Genomic DNA, 8,920 nt, shown 5'->3' with positions numbered 1-8,920 from the left:
AGGGTCCACGCTCCCCTCTATTGCTGGCATTTCCACCTTTTCCCAGTTGCCTTCTGGGCTTGTAGTCTCTGGCCATCTCCATTGTCCGGGAGGACGTGTCTCCTACACATGCACAGGGGAGGTACTTGGACCCGGAGCAGAATGGTGCCGATATTCTGTGAGGTGCATGCGTGGCTCACTGCACTGTTACAGGAAGAACAATGGATGGCGGGCGGGGGAAGAATCATGTGACCATAAAGACAGGCAGTCCCTTCTGTCATACAAAGTCCCCCTCTCAGACGTTTAATTCCTCTTTGCTGGTTTGCCGTCCCTTCCTGTCCCAGAGACCTCGAGGTGTGTTTAGACGAATAGTTGCAGAGCTGCTCGTCCTCTAGGACTGTGTTCATTCATTCTGTGCAAATGGAGCCAAAATCTAATCTTGTTTGGCTATTTCTCCTCCAGGTTGAATGTTCTTCCCTCATACAGCGCAGAGTGCATCAGGAAAATACCACATTATGGCCACTAGATGGAGCTGACAGAGTAAATACTCATGCAGTATATGTCTTAGGATCCTCAGCTCCATCTAGTGGCCATAATGTGGTATTTTCCTGATGCACTCTATTCTGTCTTGAGGAATAACATTTGACTTGAAGAGAGAATGGCCTTATATCTTCTTTCCCCCATGTGTACGGGACAGACTGCTCTGATTTATTTATTTTTTAATATATAAACCTCCAACAATTACGCCGGATACAAATGTCACAAGGACAGGAAATCAGGGAAGTCTCCTGTATGGGAGATGCAGTGTTTAAGGGATCCAACACAATCTCACAATACTAACAATGTGTCCCTGCTGGAGAGAAGGAAGATCGACCCAAAATGGACACCGACCGCAATACAAATGACAGAGCCTCTTCACACGTCATCGCGTTATACAGAATGAAAAGGTTTGGGCTTGGCTGTAGGGAACCCCTTTGCTGTATCCCTCTCCCAGCTCTGTCAGGGGGGATAGAACTCCTACCCAGATCTTCCTGAATGTGGCTGCTGGTCTCCTCTGGCCCCCAGAATCCATGCAGGAGCCTCTGGCCCCCAGAATCCATGCAGGAGCCTCTGGCCATGTTGTCGCCATTTATATTCTGATACATTTTCTGTAGAATGTTAGGATTGTTCTGCTGCTTCCAGGTGTCAGCTGTAACTGCCAAATATCTAAACCTGCACACTGCTTGTCTGTAAACTGAAAGCTGTCGGAGCGCCAGATAGGCCCCAACGGGGGGCGGCAGCTCCACCGCTTTCCTGGATTGAATCGGTGAATATTTTATGTATATTGTAAATTATAAATAAATTATCTTAATGTATCAGAAGGTTGTTTGTTTATTTATCACCACAAGAATAAGTATTTCTGGACTTCACTTCCAGGTCTGAAGGCCGGCTCTGGGTAGGTAGTAAATCTCCCTCTGCTGAGATTTCCTGGTGGTAGGTTTTGTCCCTACTCCGCCCCCGTAGGGGCACATTGGAGGTCATCACGCTAACATAGAGCTTTGTATTGGCTGAGGCCGCTGGGGAAAACTAGAATTCCTGGAGATCTCGGCATCGGGCGTCCGAAGAGGTGGAGGAAAATTCCTGGAGATCTCAGCATCGGGCGTCTGAAGAGCTGGAGGAGACTTCCTGGAGATCTCGGCATCGGGTGTCTGAAGAGCTGGAGGAGACTTCCTGGAGATCTCGGCATCGGGAGTCTGAAGAGCTGGAGGAGACTTCCTGGAGATCTCGGCATCGGGCGTCTGAAGAGCTGGAGGAGACTTCCTGGAGATCTCGGCATCGGGTGTCTGAAGAGCTGGAGGAGACTTCCTGGAGATCTCGGCATCGGGAGTCTGAAGAGCTGGAGGAGACTTCCTGGAGATCTCGGCATCGGGTGTCTGAAGAGCTGGAGGAGACTTCCTGGAGATCTCGGCATCGGACGTCCACCAAGCTGGAGGAGACTTCCTGGAGATCTCTGCATCAGGTGTCTGAAGAGCTGGAGGAAAATTCCTGGAGATCTCGGCATCGGGCAACTGAAGAGGTGGAGGAGACTTCCTGGAGATCTCGGCATCGGGCGTCCGAAGAGCTGGAGGAGACTTCCTGGAGATCTCGGCATTGGGCGTCCGAAGAGCTGGAGGAGACTTCCTGGAGATCTCGGCATCGGGCAACCGAAGAGCTGGAGGAGACTTCCTGGAGATCTCGGCATTGGGCGTCCGAAGAGCTGGAGGAGACTTCCTGGAGATCTCGGCATCGGGCGTCCGAAGAGCTGGAGGAGACTTCCTGGAGATCTCGGCATCGGACGTCCACCAAGCTGGAGGAGACTTCCTGGAGATCTCTGCATCAGGTGTCTGAAGAGCTGGAGGAGACTTCCTGGAGATCTCGGCATCGGGCAACCGAAGAGCTGGAGGAGACTTCCTGGAGATCTCGGCATCGGGCGTCCGAAGAGCTGGAGGAGACCCAACAGCTAGTGGAGGTCAGTGTAGTAGTAGCAGCAGCTAGTGGAGGTCAGTGTCTTAGCGGCAGCTGGCGGAGGTCAGCGTCATAGCGGCAGCCGGCGGAGGTCAGTGTAGTAGCTGCAGCAGCAGCTAGTGGAGGTCAGCGTTGTAGCGGCAGCTGGCGGAGGTCAGCGTAATAGCGGCAGTCGGTGGAGGTCAGCGTCGTAGCGGCAGCTAGTGGAGGTCAGCGTCGTAGCGGCAGCTAGTGGAGGTCAGCGTCGTAGCGGCAGCTAGTGGAGGTCAGCGTCGTAGCGGCAGCTAGTGGAGGTCAGCATCGTAGCGGCAGCTGGCAGAGGTCAGCGTCGTCGTAGTAGTAGTAGTAGTAGTAGTAGTAGTAGTAGTAGCAGCAGCAGCAGCTAGTGGAGGTTAGTGTCGTAGTAGTAGTAGTAGCAGCAGCTGGCGGAGATCAGTGTCGTAGTAGTATTAGTAGTAGCAGCAGCAGCAGCTTGTGGAGGTCAGTGTAGTAGTAGTAGCAGCTGGCGGAGGTTAGTGTAGTAGTAGTAGTAGTAGTAGTAGTAGTAGCAGCAGCAGCAGCAGCAGCAGCTGGCGGAGGTTAGTGTAGTAGTAGTAGTAGTAGTAGTAGTAGCAGCAGCAGCTGGCGGAGGTTAGTGTAGTAGTAGTAGTAGTAGTAGTAGTAGCAGCAGCAGCAGCTGGCGGAGGTCAGTGTAGTAGTAGTAGTAGTAGTAGTAGCAGTAGCAGTAGCAGTTGGTGGAGGTCAGAGTAGTAGCAGTAGCAGCAGTTGGCGGAGGTCAGAGTAGTAGCAGTAGTAGCAGCAGCAGTTGGCGGAGGTCAGAGTAGTAGCAGTAGTAGTAGCAGCAGCTACTACTGTGATTTCCAGCTCCCTGGGTCATTGGCCAGGTATGGGATATACAGAGGGATATCGGACTGTGCGAGTGAACGGTACAAATCTGGAAATTAAATTTCTGCACCTCCGTCACCTGTGGGTGAGATTCCCCCTCTTTTAGATGTTGGGTTTGCTCTTCCAATGATGGTCATTATTACTGACAGTTGTCACCGAAACAGGAACTTTCTTTCTAGGAAGGACCCCTGTCCCCAGAAAGGGAAATCTTGATGGTCAGAAGAACACTTGACATCTCAAGCTGCATCTTTCTAGTGGTCAGTGCCCTCCTGGATGGAGAAAACGAGGACAACTTTGCCAATGATCTATTACTAGTGCCCTTCACTTGGATCTCATACGGTTCTGTGGTCCACGTGGATCTCATACGGTTCTGTGGTCCACTTGGATCTCATACGGTTCTGTGGTCCACGTGTCTGACACCGGTACAGAAAGTAGGGGAAGCGGTTTTCATGGGGACAACATGGCAAAGACCACAATAAAGTGTGAGGTTTCCTTCCTACTACAGTCGGGAATTTTGGACTCCATTGAGGAACACGTCATGTAGTGCCACGTTGTGCTGCTGCCTGCTGGAGGATTGAACTCTCCCAAATAAAAGCATTTGTAGGCCAGCCCAGGAGAATGGCTTCTTTACCCAGCACGGTGGAGTGGGCCTGTGTCCCTCAAGAGAATTCAAGAAAGCTGGACAGTCTGAACCCACTAAGGGGTGGAACTATAACAAAATCCCATTGGTTCCTCTCTTGCTTGCCATGTTTTTGTGCTTTTTCCTCCCCAATCTCTGGTAGAATAGGCAGCAAACAAGGGACACATGGGGGATGGTGGTGGCCCAAAAGTTCTTATAAGGTAAGACCAACTGCTCCCATCTGCCTGCTTGAGGGTCAAGAAATGGCTCTAGCTCAGGACATTCACCTGCCAAGGTAAGGAGACTCACCTGGTCAAAACCTTAAATTGACTGAAACCACAACCTGCACCGGGTGTAAGGACTCCTAAATCCAGCAGAGAACCCAAACTTCGATCCCAGGAAGTCTGCAGTCTGAAGCGGTAGGTGCATAAAAACACCTCAATCAGGAGCACAACTTCCGGGAGAAGAACATTAGGACCCAACTATAAACTGGTGAGGTGGGCTACAACCCTGATATAAGTGACACACTCCAGTCATGTAGAAGCCCAGAGAGGAACCTGCTGAGAATGTATCTTACCTAAACTTGAGTTCAAGCGTCACGGGGCTAAGCCAGGATCTGAGAAAGGAGACTTCTGAGGACAGCAAAGCATGTAAGCCTGAGCGAATATAGAACAGGAAACCGTTCCAGAAAGACCTTCACAACTCTAAAGATTGGCCAAGGAAGAAAGGTCTCTGTGGACAGGTTCCACCAAGTCCTTAACACATTCCTGGTTGCAGATGGAGGATACCTGCAGGAGGAGATTAGTTTGTTCCATCTGCAGTCAGCCCAGGGAGGCATGGGGACATGTTGACTGCCTCTCTTGTTTGGCTGGTTACAACAAGCGGTGCAAAAGACAGTCAACATGTTTCAGGGCCGGGAGAAACGGCACAAACGTAAATGGGCTCAAAACGTCTCCTGCCAGCAGAGAATGCTATAACCAAGTCGGTGTTGGAGTTCACAGCAGACGTGGCACCTTTGTTGGTCCTGCTTGTTGGAACCCCGAGACCAATAAAGACTTTGGATGCCTAAGGATTTGTCATTTGGCCTTCTCATAACCTATTATACTTGGATTTCTCCACTTGGATGAATGTCCTCTCGGGGGAGGGGGGGGGGGTCCTGTCTTTGTGGTGAGCTACCTGTGAAAATGTGCGCCCAGCACCCTCTACCAATAAGAAGGTCATTGTGGCCCTCAGAGATGAGGTGAACAATGTATAGCGAGTGATGCAAGGACTAGCAATGATATGGAATAAATAATAATGTTCATAAACAAATAGAAAAGTCTTTTTGGAAGTCTCCGCCCAAAGATTGGCGCAAATTAGCGGCAAAGCCAACTCTGTATGCAAGAACAAAAGGAAAGAAACCTGAGGCGCCATCTAAGTGCAGTCATTATATCCATGGTGAACGGTAAAGGATAGAAAACACTCACAACAGTAATACAAGAGAAAAGCTCATCTGTGTGTGAGAGGGATGAACGTTCCTCACCGTCCTGCAGGCACCACGGGTGGTCTGGAGGATGTATGCCGGGCTGATGTGTGAATCCACAATGGAGGTCCGTCCTGTAGAGTAATGGTGCTGTGAAGCTGATCCAGCGGCATCTGTATTGGCCAATTGAAGGAGCTCAGAGCACATAGCCTGCTTGTCCCATGTTTGTGCCTCCTGATCGGACTGACCCTCCGCCTGTCCCGGTGACGTCACTTTCACCGGTGCGCTCCAAGCTGGTGGTAGGTCTCTTCCTGTACGGACGCGGCTGGATCAGCTTCACAGCACCATTACTCTACAGGACGGACCTCCATTGTGGCTTCACACATCTCCATCAGCCCAGCATACATCCCCCAGGCCACCCGTGGTGCCTGCAGGACGTTGAGGAACGTTCATCCCTCTCACTCACAGATGAGCTTTTTTTTTTTATTACTCTTTTGAGTGTTTTTTATCCTGTGGGAGGGGCCCAGCAAGCTCCACCCATTACAGGCTGCCAGCAGTGGACGGAGACCAGACCAGTCCCCCTGTACAAGGAGAGAGAGCAGACCTGTAGGAGGGACTCGGCAGGCTCCACCCACCACCCAAGACCATTCCCCTGCACAAGGAGAGAGAGCAGACCAGTGGGAGGGGCTCAGCAGGCTCCACCCACCACCCAAGACCAGTTCCCTGTGCAATGAGAGAGAGCAGACCTGTGACAGGGGCCCAGCAGGTTCCACCCACCACCCAAGACCAGCCCCCTGCACAAGGAAAGAGAGCAGACCTGTGGGAGGGGCTCGGCAGGCTCCACCCACCACCCAAGACCAGTCCCCTGCACAAGGAGAGAGAGCAGACCTGTGGGAGGGGCTCGGCAGGCTCCACCCACCACCCAAGACCAGTCCCCTGCACAAGGAGAGAGAGCAGACCAGTGGGAGGGGCTCAGCAGGCTCCACCCACCACCCAAGACCATTCCCCTGCACAAGGAGAGAGAGCAGACCTGTAGGAGGGATTCGGCAGGCTCCACCCACCACCTAAGACCATTCCCCTGCACAAGGAGAGAGAGCAGACCAGTGGGAGGGGCTCAGCAGGCTCCACCCACCACCCAAGACCAGTTCCCTGTGCAATGAGAGAGAGCAGACCTGTGGGAGGGGCTCGGCAGGCTCCACCCACCACCCAAGACCAGTCCCCTGCACAAGGAAAGAGGGCAGCAGTGAGCGGTCTCCCCTGGATGATGGCCCAGCTCTGACAGAAATACGGGAAGAGATTCCAGAAGACCCCGGCCGATGGATTTAGAGAACGTTCGGCCCGGAGTTCAGCTTTAAAGTCGGTTTTCTTCCCATTATTTTACAACTTGGACAGGGATGAGGAAGAAGCATGGAGCTATAAAAGCCTGCCTGCTGCCAGAGGGTCCAACCCTTCCCTGCTCCGCCACTTCCTCTGACTTCCTGTCGTGTCTCTTCCACAGGAAGTGGGGGGAAATCTCCCCAGCGGGGACACAGCCACCCATAAGAACCCGACGGGGGTTCAAACCTCCCCCCACTCAAAAAATGGCCCCAAACTAAAACACGGTTTTCGATGCCCCTCCTCCCCCCATGACCTCAATAGCCCACATTTGTACCAAACAACTTGCACCAATCATATGGCGGTTATCATAAAAAATAAACCATTTATACGCCGGCCCTCAGAATGCCCGCGGGGACAGGACACGGCATATGTACATACACGGGGCCCTCTGCGGGGACAGGACACGGCTATGTACATACACGGGGCCCTCTGCGGGGACAGGACACGGCTATGTACATACACGGGGCCCTCTGCGGGGACAGGACACGGCTACGTACATACACGGGGCCCTCTGCGGGGACAGGACATGGCTATGTACATACAAGGGGCCCTCCGCGGGGACAGGACACGGCTACGTACATACACGGGGCCCTCTGCGGGGACAGGACATGGCTATGTACATACACGGGGCCCTCAGAGTGCCCGCGGGGACAGGACACGGCTATGTACATACACGGGGCCCTCCGCGGGGACAGGACACGGCTACGTACATACACGGGGCCCTCCGCGGGGACAGGACACGGCTGTGTACATACACGGGGCCCTCCGCGGGGACAGGACACGGCTACGTACATACACGGGGCCCTCAGAGTGCCCGCGAGGACAGGACACGGCTACGTACATACACGGGGCCCTCCGCGGGGACAGGACACGGCTGTGTACATACACGGGGCCCTCGGCAGTGACCCACCACCAGCTCACACTTGGTAAAGAGTTCATTTATCGATACAAAATATAAATATTTCTCATCCACCTCTATAGACTCTGATAGACACGGCTAGCAATACATCAGCAGGTAATATGGAGAGTAACAATGTCCTCCGAACGTTCGATGATCCAAGATCGGCTCTGCACCAGGCCTGTGTGTATACATCCAGCCCTGTAGAGGGCGACGGCGCTGATGGTTGTCCACAGGTCATGTGACGTCCCATTGTGTCTGCCAACCCCCGAGGGACTTCCTCCGAGGGCAAAGTGGCAGGAGATTGTCCCCAGTCCCACAAATCCGCGTACGGCAGGAGGGTGGTCCGAGGCAAGCGCCATCTACGCCACGGATGCTGGAGGAATCTGTCCATGATGAACGGCCAGGCGGGGGTCACCTCAAATCTTAAGCGCGGGGGGGGCTGGGCCCTTCAGTGTACAGGAGAGGTGCATCCAGGTCGAGCAGAAGCGGCAGACGGCCCCGAGACGATTAACAGGAGCGGTTTGTCTTCAGTGTAAAAACAAAGAAAGGTTTCGCCAGTGCATCGGTTAAGACCCGCCCCCTCGGAGCTATTTAAAGTGTACCTGTCATGAGTGCAAGCACTGTGTGCCTCCAACTGCCAAGTACATGTGCACAGGTATGAACCCTCGCTCCGCCGCAGGTCTAGGCTAGGGGGAGAGGGGCGTCTTTTCTTTGCTTGCCCTTAACCAATAGGACAAAGGGGTGGGCGTGGGATGGTCCTGGGTTGGGTGTGGGATGGCCCTGGGGTGGGCGTGGGATCACCTTGGGGTGGGCGTGGGATGGTCCTGGGTTGGGTGTGGGATGGCCCTGGGGTGGGCGTGGGATGGTCCTGGGTTGGGTGTGGGATGGCCTTGGGGTGGGCGTGGAATGGCCCTGGGGTGGGCGTGGGATGGCCTTGGGGTAGGATGGTCCTGGGGTGGGCGTGGGATGACCCTGGGATGGGCGTGGGGTGGGCGTGGGATGACCCTAGGGTGGGTGTGGGATGGCCCTGTGGTGGGCATGGGATGGCATTGGGGTGGGCGTGGGATGACCTTGGGGTGGACGTGGGATGACCCTGGGGTGGGCGTGGGATGGCATTGGGGTGGGCGTGGGATGACCTTGGGGTGGGCGTGGGCTGATATGAGGGGTTTGAGGCCCAAGGCAAGGAAGATAGGTAAAAACCCCACAAATATTC

This window comes from Staurois parvus, unplaced genomic scaffold (assembly GCF_062004578.1).
Source record: "Staurois parvus isolate SC_StPar_1 unplaced genomic scaffold, SC_StPar_1.0 ptg003214l, whole genome shotgun sequence".
Lineage (NCBI taxonomy): Eukaryota > Metazoa > Chordata > Amphibia > Anura > Ranidae > Staurois > Staurois parvus.
This window is presented reverse-complemented; position numbering follows the sequence as displayed.